The sequence below is a fragment of the Muntiacus reevesi genome, chromosome 8 (genome assembly GCF_963930625.1).
Source record: "Muntiacus reevesi chromosome 8, mMunRee1.1, whole genome shotgun sequence".
Lineage (NCBI taxonomy): Eukaryota > Metazoa > Chordata > Mammalia > Artiodactyla > Cervidae > Muntiacus > Muntiacus reevesi.
The window spans coordinates 60,385,148-60,400,715 of record NC_089256.1 but is presented as its reverse complement, the minus strand read 5'-3'; the positions used below and the strand labels follow the sequence as shown (position 1 = coordinate 60,400,715).

Here is a 15,568-nt window from a genome sequence, read left to right as displayed (position 1 = left end):
GGGCTTGTCTAGACATGTTTTGTGTTTTCCCAGCTCCACAGTGGACTGTGATATTATTCCCTTGGTCTGGAAAGCCACTCCTATTCTCTCTGCTGGATTTCATCTTTCAAAACCTTTGAGGAATGTGATCTTCATGAGGCCTTCCTTGATCGCACCAATGAGGAAGTGCTCTCTCCTTCCTGGGATGTCTCACTTGGTATACAGGTGTCTATACAAGCAATTCTCTGTGTGTTGTGGTGATGGTATAAAGCCTTGGATGTTTGTAAAACTTCAGAGGTTGCAGAATTCTACAATACCACTTGTGCATACACGTGTGTTTGGTGTGTATGAGAGATGAGCACAGTTATGTACAACACCTGAACACAATAAGGGATTGGACCCTTACTGGGTTTTGAACGTGTCAATCACTTTTGCTCGGGCAATGAACCGAAAGCCAGATGTATCCCCCAGAGGAGAAAGAACCCTAGCTATAAAATCCATAAATACTTGGAGGAAGAAAGAATAGAAGGAGAAAGTGAACAGTATGTATTGATCACTCTGTATTCCAGGCATAGAGTCAGAGAGGAGACTTCATGTGAACAAACGAGCTCACTTAAGGCTCACAATAGCTTTTAGAGGTGGGGAATTATTGCCCTCATTTTGTGAATATGTACCATTGAGGGTCAGGGTCTTCAGAAAATAGACTCTGAGAGGAAGACTGTGTGCAGAAAATTAATTGGTGACTGTTCATGGAACAAGCCCTGCACAGAAACAGGCCTGGGCTGAGGGAGAGGTTGAATGGCATTGGCATTACCACGAAATCTCAGGTGCTCCCATGGGGCTGCTAAAGCTTGGATGACCCTTCAAAGATGTTCCCCCATCTAGGCAGTGGGGCTGGGTCATTGCACCCCTAGGAAGGGACATAACTCAGGCAAGAGCGCTCCCTGTAGCTGAGAGCATTTCCTGGGGAGGGCCAGCACCATCTGCATGCACCATTCTGGATTTGAGAAATGCCTGCCCTACACACACACAGCACTGCTGGCAAGTGGGAGGATTAGGGATTGAACTCAGGCCCATGCTTTGTCCTAGGGTACCATGTAACTTTCAGTCCATCTCAGAATTCAGCTTGGCCACCCTGTACCCAAGAGGCACCTTCAGGAAGGCCATGCCAGAAAGTCCCCTATGAAGAAAACAGTCTCCCTTTTTGGGAAGGTTCAGTAGATCTAGTGTTAAATAATAGCAGCGAGAAGGTAGGTAATACTGATCAGTTACTGATGCTTTCTGATTCTCACACTTCGGAAACTTTGATGGTGGAATACGAGTGTAATATCCAAAGTATTTCACAAACAGGAAAAACACCCAGGACAGTCAGAGGGCTGGCAGGATGCATCCCAGCTGAACATGAACCAGACCTGGTGGGCTCTGGAGGACAGGACAGCAGTTCTCCCCCAATGCCATGTGCTGGGAAATAACCTGGGGAGGGCTTTCTTCAGAAAACCAAGCTGAGAGAGGCAGGTCATTTGATTGAACTCGACATCTGGCTCAGCATCTGAGGTGCATATAGTAATCTCTGCTGTAAGTTTCTCCTTTTGCAAGGACCCTGTCTTACACAGCTCTGTGTTTTCTGAACCTGGCACAGGAAAGTTTGTTACATGAAATCTGAATTACCCTGGGCAAGACCCCACCCCACTCTATGCCTTCGTGTCCTCATCTATAAATGAGAGGCTTCCCAACCCTGTTTCTCCTTGTAACGGGAGAATCTGGTGAAGTCTCCTTAGGAGAAGGGAGGTGAGGGGGCCGTGTCCAGGGCCTCCAATCCTGCTTTATCCAAAGCAACTCCCCTTGTATTTGTTTATGCATCCATACGGTTTCACTTAAACCGGCATTCCTCAGCTAAAAACAAAGCCTGGGAACCACCAGGCTGCTTATGATATCTGAGGTCCTTTACACACAGCTCTGACATGTGTGGATGTGAGCGAGCAGATGAACAAATGAACTAATGAATGAGTGAATTAATGAACTCTTGGTATACCTAGCTAATGTAGGCCAGTCCCTGGTCACACCATTCTTAGAGCAGCTGGCCAGCCACCGTGGGAAGTTTGGACAGAGACATAGGGCTTTCCTGACGTCCTGTCAATTGCAGGAGTCTGTCTGTCTCCACCACGGCCGTGGATGAGGCCTCCTCCCTGCAGATCCCTTGGATGCCACCCGGTCTGGGCTGTACTCATCCTTGACTCTGCTAATATGTTGACTCAGCTGAAAGAGATACTGACAACAGCTGTGCGAGTCACTGGCCGGTCTGGCGAAAGCATCCTTAGGTTTTCTCGGTGTGTGTCCCAGGGTGTGGCACTAGCTTGTTCAGCTCCCCTCCCTCCTAGGGAAATGGCTCCTAATTTTGGCCTTGCCCCCCTCCCACCGTCTCTCCTTTCCTTTCTTCCTCTAAGTCAGTGGTTCTTAATCTTGACTGCATGGATTGGAATCACCTAGGGAGACTTAAAAATTATGCCCAGAGATTCTGATTTCTTGCTTTGGGGTGTGGCCTTGGCAATAGAAGTTGAAAAAGCTCCCCAGGTGATTCTAATATCCAGCCAACGTTGAGAACAACTGGTCTGAGGATGTGGAGTAGGACTCCCAACCTCAACTGAAACTGTTTCTAGCCATGGGATTCAGATGTTTGCTGCAACTGGGGAGGAGTGGGGCCCAGGTTTCTCTCAGCAACGGAGATGTAATTGGAAGTGGGAAGAAATACACAGTGCCACCCTTGCCCCACTAACCTGGTGTTGAGTCCCATGGGAGGAGAGCCCTCAGAGGAAGCTGAAGGGGCTATTTTCATAAAGGGTCCTATGAGATTCAGGCAGGTCAATGCTGTTTGGGGTCCCGGTGACAGGGTGTGACCACATAGGAGAGGGGCACAGGACACTGTGAAGCTCAAGTGGACAGAGGACACCAGGTGTGCAGTGTGTCCCTTTTGAGGGAGCTTTGGGACACTGCCCTGGGCATGGGGGGCAGCATTTTCAGGAGGCCTGCTGGCAGCAAGTCCCACTCTGGGGTGACTGTGGACTGCACAGCATCACAGAGCAAACAGGGTTGGGGGAACAAAGCTTTGGTGAGACATGCGGTCTACTCCCCATGACAGTCCTGCTGATAAGCACATGTGGGGTGCTCCCAAGGGGCCCTCTGAATCGCAGAATGAACTTATGGCAGACAGGATCGAGCAGCAGTAAAATCTGGTCATTTTCATGGGCGGGAATCCATGTGGACTTGTGGGATGGTGAAGTCTGAGGACATTACAATCTTGAAGCTATCTGGTGGTGGTGGAGTGACCAGGTACGACAGAGGGAGACCAGAGGAGCAGACTTTGTGACCTGCTCTGAAAAGGCCCCCTGGTTGAATCAGTTCCCCCAATAGCTTTCTCTCTGGTGCTCACATCTGATCAGGGTCTTCTCAACTCAAGGCTTTTCTGCATGCATGTTCTCAATGGGAATTATGTGCTTTACTTCCTGTGCAACTTCTTTCTCTCTCTCTTGAAATCACATTTTCTTCTAAATTAGAAAACCTCTTTAATTGTTAGCAGGAGCTGAGGTTCGGTTCCTTGCATGGACAATATCATTAAACACTGGAAAATAAACAAACTGGAAAAGTTTAAGACATTTTCGAACCCTTTGCTTCCCAGAGGGCGTCTGGGGCCCTGGGCAGGACAAGGTTCTGCTGGCCTGGGTTTATATTGTGTTGATGACTTGACCCCTCCAGCTGTGAGAAGCCAAACTGACAGCGGGTTGTTTTTACTAAACTTCCCAGGATTGCAAACTTGATTCAGGAGGCATTTGCACTGATTTGCGCTGAGGTCTCCAGTGACTGCGCCAAGCTTCCTCTGCGGGCAGAGTGCATTATGGGAGTGGCCAGTGGTCCTCGGAGCTGACAGCTGGTGTAAACCATCGCAGTCCTCTGCAGTTATTCCACAGGGGCCAGGGAGGCGAGGGGAACTGTGGGAGGGGTTGGTGTGTGAGAATGTTTCTTCCCATCTTGCTGAAATGTGAGTCTAATGAAATGATAATGAGGTTGTGGCCTTTAAGCTCCATTGAGCTTCTTGCGCATTGTAATTTTACCCAGAGTGGGGCTAGTTTTTGGAATGATTAAAACTATTGATTCCTAGGCCTGTGTGGCTTGAATCTGAATTCATTACAGGCCCAGAGGTGAGGGATAAACATTTCTCCCTGGTTCAGCTGGGAAACAGATCCCATCTTGTCTGAGTCTCCTGCCCGCCCACCCAGCTCTCCAGCAGACCTCTGGCAGCACAACTAACTGGTATGGGAACCTCTGGCAGTGTTGGCAGACAGACAAAAAAATAGGACCCAACATCCATAGAGGGACAAGTTATGAAAGTCCCAACCAGGAGTCCCAGATCATTTTCTGGGACCTCTCCCTCATGTTGGAGGAGGGAAGCGCTCAGTGTTTAGTCTCGGTGATATTTTCCTACTGACATTATAAGTGAAATGTCTTTTCTGTGGAAAGAAACACAGAAACCCTCCAAAGTCTGACCCAGAAGAATCCTGGAAGGAGAAACTCCAGCCGGAAGGGTGGCTGACAATGTGGGGTGAACTTGGACCTCCTGAGCCCCATCTTTCTTCTCAGGATAAAATGAGGGGTTTCTCTCTCTGATTTTTGTTATCATCACCGTTTTGGTTCCCAAGAGTATAAGGTGACTCTTTTCAAATTGAAACAGGTTGGCATCTTAAAAAATAACCTTACTTTGAAAATGGTATGGAGGTTTCTCCAAAAATTAAGAAATAGAACTAACATATGATCCAGCAACTCCATTTCTGGGTATTTATCCAAAGGAAATGAAAACATTAATTCAAAAAGATATATGCACTGTCATGTTCATAGCAGCATTATTTATAATAGCCAAGCCATAGAAACAACCTGTGTCCACTGATAGATGAATGGATAAAGAAAACATAGTATACATGTATACAATGGAATATTATTGAGCCACCAAAAAAAAAAGTGAGGGCTTTATGGTAAGTGAAGTCAGACAAAGAAAGATAAATACTGTGTGATCTCGCATACATGTAGAATCTAACAAACAAAAATCAAAACAAAATAAAACTGAACTGGGTGAAGGGGATCAAAAGATACAAACTTTCAGTCATAAAATACATAAATCATGGGATGTAAGGTACAGCATGGTGATTATAGTTAATACTATATTGCATATTCAAAAGTTGCTAAGAAAGTAGACCTTAAAAGTTTTCATCACAGGAAAAAAAATTGTAACTGTGAGGTGATGGATATTAACTAGATTCATCATGGTGATCATTCCACAATATATACAAATATTAAATCATTATGTTGTACATCTGAAACTAATATATGTCCATTGTATCTCAATAAAAAATAATCTTAAACTATTAAACTAAATAATCTTAATCTAAACCATTAAAGGAGGCCAAGTGAAGTGAAGTGAAAGTCGCTTAGTCATGTCTGATTCTTTGTGACCCCATGGACTATACAGTCCATGGAATTCTCCAGGTCAGAATCCTGGAGTGGGTAGCCTTTCCCTTCTCCAGGAGATCTTCCCAACCCAGGGATCAAACCCAGGTCTCCCACATTGCAGGCCGATTCTTTACCACCAGGGAAGCCCCAAAGGAGGCCAAAAAGAAAATTACAGAAAATGTCAATAGCATAAAGATAGGCATGCTTCTTAAGTATGGGTGTCTACTACCTAAGTGCTGTTCTTAGCTCCGTTCTTGTCTTAAGGGCTAAAGCAATTTATATGCACTTGGCCCAGCTCCCTGCCTGTGCCCATGTGGGGGCCACCATATTAAAACTGGTCAATCTGCCATCTTAATCTCCTTTCTGACAGGCCTAAGAGATCACATTTTAATGGCCCACCTGGGGCCTCCCAGTCATGTGGAGGTTTGGTCTGAGGAGCAGGAGTTCTCCGCCACAGTGTGGGGGTGGTGTAAATGACTCAAGGAGACAATTGGGGTGCTGTCCTCCACATGGGGGCAAAGCAGCCTGGCAAAAAGTCCCCTTGATCCCATCCTTTCCTTTTTTTCTTTTAAATAGCCTTATTGGGTAGTCAAGGCCATAAAATACACGTCAATCATTATATTCAGACTGGAGCATCAAGGTCTGCCTTCAAGGTCACACACACTGTGAGCATGTCCATTTTGGAAATGGTGTGATACATTTCCAGTTTTCCTGCTCACCTTTTTACAAGTAAGCATCACTATCCCAAAGCTCTTTCTATGCCAGGCGAGGGGCACGCCCCTCCTCTGGGTGTGCATCTGGGGTTCCCCATCTCATCTTTTTCTCTGTGTGTCCCCCACTATACTGTGGACTCCTTGAAGGTAGGGTTTCATTTTATTCCCTTTTACATCTCATTGCCCAGCACTGTGTCTAGCCCAAAACATACCTGGGCAGATGATTGTTGATTGAATGAGTGAGGGAAAGAAACCATGATGGAGGTCATTTGTCATTTAATTCTCAGGACAGCCTTGTAAGCCAAGCAGGGCAGGAATATGAGCTCTAATTTCCTGGAAAAAAAAAAAAAAACAACAACGGAACTCCAGGAGGGTAGGGCCTTGGTTAAGGTCACCCGACTCCTGGAGCTGGCGCCAGGGCTGTGCTGCGCTGCAGTCTGGTAGCTCAGAGAGGGTTGCGTTTTGCTGCCCACACTCGCTTGCTCTGGGACTTATAAGATACCCATTCAGTCTTTCCTGGAGAGCCTCCTACACAGGTGTTTCCCTGGGTGGTTCAGATCAAGGTCCCCTTTTATTTTCTCCCCCTGCCCCACCCCTGGCACCTGGGCTTTTGAAAGATTAGACCTAGCAAACGAACTGCAATTATGCAGTAATAATGATTCCATTTTCTCATTTTTATTAATAAAACACATATGCGACGTGCCACTCAGAGCATTCCATGGAGAAGAAAGCGAGTTTCCCCACCAGGTGAATAAAATTTCACCCAGAGGCAGGCAGTTCACAAACCACCTTCTGGTCTGGGAATCGAGGGCACTCACTTGACAGCCCAGTCGCTGGGCCTCTGCCGCTGAGCCGGCCGCCTGCCCTGAGTCTCTGAAGTTGGAGGAGACAGGGGCCATTTCAGCTGCTCCCGGCTCGCCTTGCCGTCCCCGCTGGAATCAGCAGACCCTGACTTTTGGAGAAGCGTTACTGCGATGTGTCAGCTGCTCCGGGAGAGCCCAGAGTGATGTATTCCAAGACCTGTCAGGAGAAGGGTTAGGAACTGTAAACTCCCTCCCGAGGAATCGCCCATGGAATTTTAATACTCTGTCTCCCTCTGTCTGGGCACTTCCTTCCACTCTTGGCCCGCTCCTCGATGCATATGGAGCAGGGTTCAGGTCTGAGGGTCCCCTGGGAGAGTACACGGTTTCCCTCCATCCAAGTGTCAAGACTGGAAATGGGAGGCGAAGCACAGACAGGACTTGGGCCTTGCTGCCACCTCGGGCCTTGGCAGGGCCCCCTGCCGTTCATTCTCCCTGCTCCCTCCCCTTTCTCGGAGCAGGATTGAGGCCCAGCACAGGCCCAAAGCAGCTAAAAGTGGAACTCTAGCCTGACTCCTCCTTCTGCCTTTATTCAAGCAACAAACTCTGAGGGCCTCCCTCACGAGGGCCCACTGTGTGCTGGGCAGGGAGCTAGGAGCTGGAGCGGTCAGGGTCCCCATCCTCATGACCCTCACTGCTGCTATTCAATTCTAATCACCTACAGAAAAATGAAACAGGAAAAAAAGGGGAAATAAGATTAAGCTGCTGGAGGAAGAGTGTAGTCAGGAATGACCCAAAGAGGAAGTGAAATAGAAAACTATGGGACCTCCCTGGTGGTCCAGTGGTTAAGAATCCACCTTCTAATGCAGGTTATGGGGGTCTGATCCTTGGTTGGGGAACTAAGATCCTGCATGCCATGGAACAACGAAGCCCATGTGCTGCTAGCAACTACTGATCCCGCCTGCTTTAGAGACTGTGCCCCACAACCAGAGAAGCCCCCGCACGCCACTGTGAAGGCCCAGCATAGCAAAAAACAAAAAAACAAAAAATACCAACAGACTGTCAAAAATTTTTTTAAAAGAAGAAAACCATGAATGGTTTGGGAAGCCCAAATCAGCCCCTTCCTACAAAATGGCTCAATCTTCCACGTCTCTCTGCAAGGAAACTCATCTTCAAAATTTATGCAGATAGCTCCGAATTCTGTGTTTCTTGCCCAGACTTCACTTTTGAGTATCAGAAACCCCAACGCCACACCCCCCGACCCCCGCCATATCCAACTGTCTTTACCTGGAGGTTGCAGAGGCAACTCATCCATGACCAAACTCACTATCTCCCATCAGCTGTATAATTATAATCTCTGATTTCCTTTTCCTTCTCCACTGAACAGTCTGAGGCTACTCCTCATGTGCGGGTTTATGTTAGTGTCTCCAGAGCCCAGTACGACCCATGGTACATGGTAGGCATCCAGGAATATTTGTTGAAAAACAACCAGTCCTACTTCATAGAAAAGTCAGCTTCTACAGGATCTACTTTCCTATTTTTCCCTTGTAACTCTTCTCATCTGTTTCTCCTTAAGGAATGACCATACTGTGGCTACAACTCTCAAGACTGTTGCTTTAGCAAAACCCAAATGGAACTGGTGAGATTTCTTCATCCCACAGGGAACCCTTTGACCATTGAGGAGGGGAGGGGATGGGGGGAGGGGATGGGGGGTTGTGGTGGTTGAAAGGGGGTTGTCAGGACTTGTCTTTGTATCCTGTCTTCCAGCCCAGGACTGGATTTGCATATGTTAATATGGAGCACTGGAGCCGGTTAATGAGAAGCAGTGGGCCATGTGGGTGAGCGGAATTCCTCAGAGTATTTTTTTCAGATGTCTTAATTCACTCTCTTTGTTGTATTTCGGCAGATCCAGGTGTTTGGATTGAGTTGGTCCTGGTCCCTGCTCCCCTCCCCCAAATCTCTGAAACCACAGATTTTTCTAGATGCCAGACTCAGCCTTTTGTCCAAAGGGTGATGGGGGGGTGTAGCACTATGCTCACCTGGAAACAGCCCCAAGGAACTGGCCTGAGGGAGCCGACCCTGGGCTGGAGAGCCCCAGGCCGAGGCCTGGGGGGTGGGGGTGCTCCTGAGGGGGGTTGGGGGGAGAGAATAGAATTCCTGAGACAAGAACCCTCTATGGAGACAGCCCGCTGGGCTTCCAGCCCTCCATCTGGGTTCCACTAAAAACACATTTTACGTGTTTCTGTTGTTCTTAAGTCTGGGTTTATTTCAAGGGGAAAATTATAAAGAAACATCTCTGCCTTTATTTCAGCAGCAGCTTATGCTTGGGTAGATTCTCATCTGTCTGGCCTGTCCTGCCTGGAGATGAAGGGAGGGGGTGAGGGTGGGGTCCCAGGAGACTGAAGCCCCAGGCTCTGTTAGCTGCCAGTGTTCCAGACCACTGGGACACCACAGCTCACCTTCCCAGCTGGATGGCTTGAGAATGAGAGGTGGGGACTGAGGGACGCGCAGGGCAAGCAGAGATCGGCTCAGGCTGCCCAGCTGGGAAAGCCCCACAGGCAGAAAGACAAGTGACAGCATCCCCAAAGGCATTTCAAAGCCTTCCCCTGTGAGCCCAGGGCAGCATTCAGTATGTGACCACTGCGTGAGTCTGGGTTCCATCCTGATAGGAAGTCAGACGTAGCAGAGGCCCATCCTGAGGATTCAGGTTTTGACCCAGGCCGAGAATCTGCAAGATTACCTGGAGCCCTTGAACCTGAATCAGCCCTCACCTCAGAGACACAGCGAACGAAGGTCAGAGCTAGAGAGGCCCTCAGCCACCTATCCCAGCTTTGCCATTTCACAGGTGAGGAAACCAAGGCCCAGTGGGGAGAAGCTACTTGCTGAGGCCACAGAGGGCCACTTGTGGATCAGACCTACATCCCAGGTCTGGTCTTTTTCTGCTATGCTGCTTATGAGGGTGGGTGGGTGGCCAGATCTCCATGGAGTGGCCAAGAGCTCTCATAAACACACCATTCAGGGATTAGCATGTACGCATGCACACAACACGTACACTGGCCCTTGGACTCTGTCAGCAGTACCTGCCCCCAGCACAGCTGTGTTCCTCCAGGGTTGTCTTGGACACTCAGGCTCTACCAGACACAGGGACTCTGAACATCATGGTAGATATGGACCTGTCTTTGTACGGAGCTGATGTCAGACAAAGAATTCGCAGCCTGGGCGCTAGGCCCTGGCCTTTACCCATCAGAGAGCAGTTCTTACAGAGGTCTCTCTCTTCCTCTGAGAAGGGCCTCAGCAAGGACTCAAGCTGACCTGCTTGGGAAGGCTTTGATTGCCCCCTGGTGGCTGTATCTGGCATCTTCAGCCCCCGCTTTCCAGGCCCTCAGCCTATTCATTCAGCAAATTTGTACTGAGCCCCCCTGCTGTAGGCCAGGAAACCGAGTGGTCAGTATGCTGTAGGAGATTGACATGCAAAGGGAGAATTATAATACTGGTTGATTAGTGCTATTAGAGAGGAAAGGGTAGGGCACAAAGGAAGTTTAGGCAAGGAGCCTAAGAATGACTCAAGGGGGATGGGTTGATATGCTTCCTGGGCTATGCATAAGCACTCAGTTATCAACGTTCATTTATTTGGAGTTTATAGTTTACCAAAAGATTGCATTTACATTTTTTAGTTTATCCTACCAACAGTCCCATGAGGTAGGTATGACAGTCCTTGTTTTACAGATGAAGACACTGAGGCTCAGACGCTCAGTGATTTGCTCCAAGTCACAGTCTTGTAACTGACTCATTTAATTAGTACGGTTTCCAAACTACTCCATCTGGACCAGACATCCAGGGGGAGGTGGGCATACCAGGCAAGGGCTGCCAGTGTGGATTGGTGGCCACCTCTGCCACAAAGATGTTGGTAAGGTGGTGGTTACAATACCTCTCTCCCACCCTCGGGGAGCAGACTTCTGTTCTCCCAGAGCTGCACAGTGAGGCCTGGTGGGCCTCATGAGGGCAAACACAAACTGGAGAGTTCTGGGCCCAGTGACAATATCCGATTCTCATTACACAGTGGGAAGTGAGGGACACAAGAGATGTTTCATTCCTCTTTGCTGCCTCCCTGCATGTAGTTAGCTTTGAGCTCAGGAGCACAGGGTGAGCACAAATGGCCCTCTGAATGAGATCCTTGGAGCCACAGCAAGGCGGGCCCGCCTCGGGGTGGGGAGCACAACTCCAGGAGGAGCCTTGTCTTTCATGCCCACGCACAAGCTGGAGCTCCCAGGTCCTTGTTAAAGAAGAGTGAAAAAGCCAGTGCAGTTGTTAGAAACAGGCAGTGACAGTGACCAGCAGCCGCAGGACACAGCCCAGGCAGTACTACCTGGGACCGCCACTACTGTCCGCCCTGGAGAGAGAGACCTAGCGCTCCTGACCAAGGGGGTGGGTCCTTTTAGGCTCTCCTCATTCTCCTGTGCATGTGTGCTCAGTTGCTGCCGAGACATTTCTGGCTCTTTGTGACCCCATGGACTGTGGCCCACCAGGCTCCTCTGCCCGTGGGATTTTCCAGGCAAGCATACTGGAGTGGGTTGCCATTTCCTTCTCCATTATCCTCCTGACCCAGGACTAGTTCATCACGAGGTCATGCTGACTCCCTTCCCAGACTGTCTCAGCAACCCTACTGCTAAACCAGGATCTACGTCTCATCATTTCTGCTTAGAATCTGGTTTGTCTCCTAACTGTTCTCCCCCTCCCTCCTCCCCCCAGCTTCCCTCACAGGCAGGACCAGTGCCCCAATCACACCTGCTGGGCTCCCTCAGGGTGAGTCTGAGCCTCAGGATGTACAGACATCTCATAAGGGTGGGGGGCTGCCTCTGGGAAGGGGCTGGGCTGAAGAAAGCCTCAGTGCGGTGAAGCATAGAGGTGGGCTTGAGTGTGAGGGGCCACATGCAGAGGCCTGCTGCACCGATGGGGCAGGCTACTGGGCGTGTCAATGTCGAGAGGAGAGGCAATGTGAAGACTGCTGGGGCTCAGGGTGACGTGTACCTCCCCCAGGATTCTAGGCCTGTGTGTTTCCTAATGAGCTCTAAAACGGAGCTCCTAGGAAGCAGGGTGTTGCAAGGACAGGACTCAGTGAAGAAGGTCCTTCGGACCAAAGACACTGACAAGGGACGGAGGATTTAAATTTAATGAAGCTTCTCTGATAGCCTATCACCGACCCAACATTACAACAGCCATTCTCTCATATTTAATGCCGTTTAATCTTCACCATAGTCCTATAAGGTGATGAAACTCAGAGAGGTTCAGTAACTGGCCCAAGGTCACAAAGCTGGAGAGTTTAACAGTACTAAGATTCAAACCCAGGCCCCTCCTAATTCCATTGTGATTTGTTACAAGAACATCTGTAGACCTTGCTAATTTCTGGACATGATATGCAGACTTTCATGAAGGAGTCAGATATTTGGGAAGACAAATATTCAAAGGAGGGGGCACCAGGTATTTTTAGGTAAGTAGATTGCCCCTGCCACAGAGTCTGAGCTCCCTGCCAGCTCAGTCTTATCCCAGGACACATATTGTCTGCTGTGCATTTGGTCTTGTCAGTGCTCTATAGAAATGCGTTTTCAAGGACTCCCATCACTCCCCAAGCATACAAATGTCTCTCCTTCATTTTTCCTGTTAAGCAGATTTAAAGAATGAACTAAGAATCTTGGCCACCATTAATTTCACAGCCTACAATTATTTGCATCCCCCCCCCCCCTTATTTTGGCTTGAGTCATTTTTAAAAGCCCTTATGATTCTTTTAATCCCTTTTAGTAGAGAAATTCCATTCTCTTCTCTCTTAACCTCCTCTCTCCTGAATGTCCCCTACCCTACCCCCACCATGGAAAGCTTTAAATAATGCAGCAAATTCTTGTTTCATTTCCTTTTCTCTGTTTCCAGATGGATTTTTTCTCCCCAGAACATCCCTGGGAATCATTTCTGTCAGATGCTTCACTAGATGTCCCCTGGTCTTTAAGCTCATCTATCCCCTCCTCCCAGCCCGAAATTGCAATTTGCTATTTTAATTATAGTTTCTCTTGCCACACTTGACGCTTTTTTTTTTTTCTTCTCCTATTGCAGTCCTCTACCTTTCTTAGATTTTAATCCTTTCTTCCAGTGCAGAGAATTCATGAAGATTTCTGGATTCTTCCAGTTTCCTTCCTTGCTGGTGAATAATTCTTCTTAGTCTGTGTATGATTCTCATTGTTCAGATGCTGAATTAAGTTGCTGAGCAATGGGGCCAGGGTGCCCCATGTGAACTAGTGGTTCTGTCCAAGCATAGATCGAATCACCACCCTGGAGATGACGTGTCCCTCAGGCGGTCTGGTTGCTGCAGTCCTGGGACTGACTGTCTCCTAGACCCTAGGAGAAGGTGGTCCTAGGGCCACTGACCACATGCCTCTATCTCTCTGGCCAGCTGGTGAGAGCTCCTAGGACTCTCCGAATTGGGTTCTGTAAGTTGCTCCTTGCAGGCTGGGCCGGCCTTGGCCAAAGACAATCTGGGTCACCGGCAGCTGTATTCCAGGTGCCTGCTGTGTCCGTGGGCTGAGGCTACAGCTGGACCTGAGTCTGGGCAGGGAGTGAATGGGAAGTAACCCGTGTGACGAGGAAGCTGACAAGGCCTCCACAAGAGGGGAGGACTGGAAGGCAGTCCTCCAGTGCATTCCAGGCATAGAGGCTGAGCTACTCACCATGGAGAGGAACTACTTGAAAGCTGCCACCCATCCTGTTTGGGCTCACAAACCTGTCCCTGTTCTGTCCTTCAGGCAGGTATGTAGGTTAGGACTGGTGAAGGTCACTTACCATTGGTGTGTGTAAACTTCAGCTTTCAGCCTGGCTCAGTCAGAAACATGGGATCTCCAGGGTGACCTAGAAGTCCTGGAGAAAGGGGTGATACACCAACAGCTCTGTAACCTGAGGCGGCGCTTTACCGCCTGAGCCTCAGGGCTGATGCGATACAACATCCGTGAAGGGTCAGTAATCGGCCACACAGAGAATTATTATTATTATTATTACACAGGTGAGGACGTGCAAGGGACATCATTCTCCCAGTTATTCATTGCTTATCTCCTTCTGTAAGGGATCTGAGATAAGAGACCCAGTTGGAAAGTGGAGAAAGAGAAAATGCTGTTGAGATCCTGAAGTATTAGATAAGGTCTGAGGTTGTCTCCAGTGGGAGTGAAGGAAGTGGATGGGAGGGTGGTCCTGTGGAGCCAGGTGAGCAGGCAGAGTGAACACAGAGGCAGATGCTGAGAGTCCTGGAGCAGGCTCCCTGGGGGATGAGAAAGGAGCAGACGGGATGTGCATTCCTTGTGAGCTTGCCTCCATGTCCTGGAGGGACATCTGGAAAACCAAATAAGATGGCAGAAAATGAGGCAAATAAATGGCTCCAAAAGTTGGGGTCACACCCATTTTGTGAATAATTCTGACACCTACTAGGTATGCTTTGTAAATTGTGCTTTTCTATGCAAAAGATTTGTTTGTGAGTTGGCCTTTTATGCTTCCTTGAATAGTTCAACGTTGGTACAATGTCAGAGAGTGACTTGGAGAGGTTTATTTTGCTCTTTTCCTCTTCATTAGGCAATCCTCCAAAAAGCACTAAATACAAAAAACATTTTTTAAAACATGGGGGGTTGTTGTAAATCAACTTATGTTGATTACATAAGTTGTAATCAACATAAAGTGTGATTATGTTGTAAAGTGTAAAGTGTGTATGTAAAGTGTGAATTCAAGCCCCATAAGAGAAGTTGCTATTTTCACTGATCTGTAAAGAATCAGCTGAATGCACACTACACCTTGGAGATAGGTCCTCAGATCTTGCTTCCAAGCTGATTGCAGTTTCTGGGTCTCTCCAGGCATAATCTACAGTTCCCACTGCAGGGGTGCTCTGTGGGGTACTGGTTTGAGGCTGGTTGGAAACAGAAGTTCAGAGCAGTCTGGAGTCGGGAGTAATGAGTTTGTGACCCAGTAGGGATTTTGGACTGGCTGGATGCAGGGGGTGCACGGCTTCTGGGGAGGAGGGCAGGTCAAAGTGGAGGTGTGAGGGAAGTCCTTGGCGGTACAGTGATTAGGACTTCAAGCTTCCACTGCCAGGGACCTGGGTTTGATCCCTCCTAGGGGAACTAAGAACCCACAAGCTGCATGGTGTGGCAAAACAAACAAACAAAAAACAAAGATGGAGGTGGGAGAGATTCTCGTTGTTCACAGAGATGTAGGGGTTGGTTTGTTGAAAGGGTGGGTATCTGGAAAGGAGAAGAAGGAAATGAGGTTGCAGAAATGATGGTGCCACCCCCTTGGGTGCTGGGTGAAGGAGGCAGGTCTGCATCCTTGAGCAGGACTCTCCACTGAATGCTTCCAAGCCCAGAAAAGCTGGGGTGAAAATCGGATTTAGGAACGTTGGTCAGATATGGGATAAATGGGAGGGTGGGGGCCAGCCAAAGAGGTCAGGAGGGAGGGGCTGTGACTCTGAGTCCAGCATGAGAAGCAAGGGCCTGGACCAGTGTGTATGGCTTAGAAATGAAAGGATACATAAGAAGTGAAATGGAAAGGACATGGTGG

General features: G+C 48.6%; 1 protein-coding gene and 1 long non-coding RNA gene across 2 annotated transcripts in view; both read left to right on the top strand.

The window, feature by feature from the left end:
* The window catches only part of LOC136173710 (uncharacterized), a 56,129-nt gene extending 52,332 nt beyond the window's left edge, over positions 1-3,797 (top strand). The window contains exon 5 of the long non-coding RNA XR_010664272.1: positions 3,778-3,797. This is a non-coding gene — a long non-coding RNA (uncharacterized lncRNA). The remainder of the gene's footprint in view (positions 1-3,777) is intronic.
* Positions 3,798-8,805: 5,008 nt separating this feature from the next.
* The window catches only part of VPS8 (VPS8 subunit of CORVET complex), a 315,494-nt gene continuing 308,731 nt past the window's right edge, over positions 8,806-15,568 (top strand). Inside the window, exon 1 of the mRNA XM_065943535.1 lies at positions 8,806-8,826. The gene's annotated coding sequence lies outside the window, so the exon portion shown is untranslated. The remainder of the gene's footprint in view (positions 8,827-15,568) is intronic.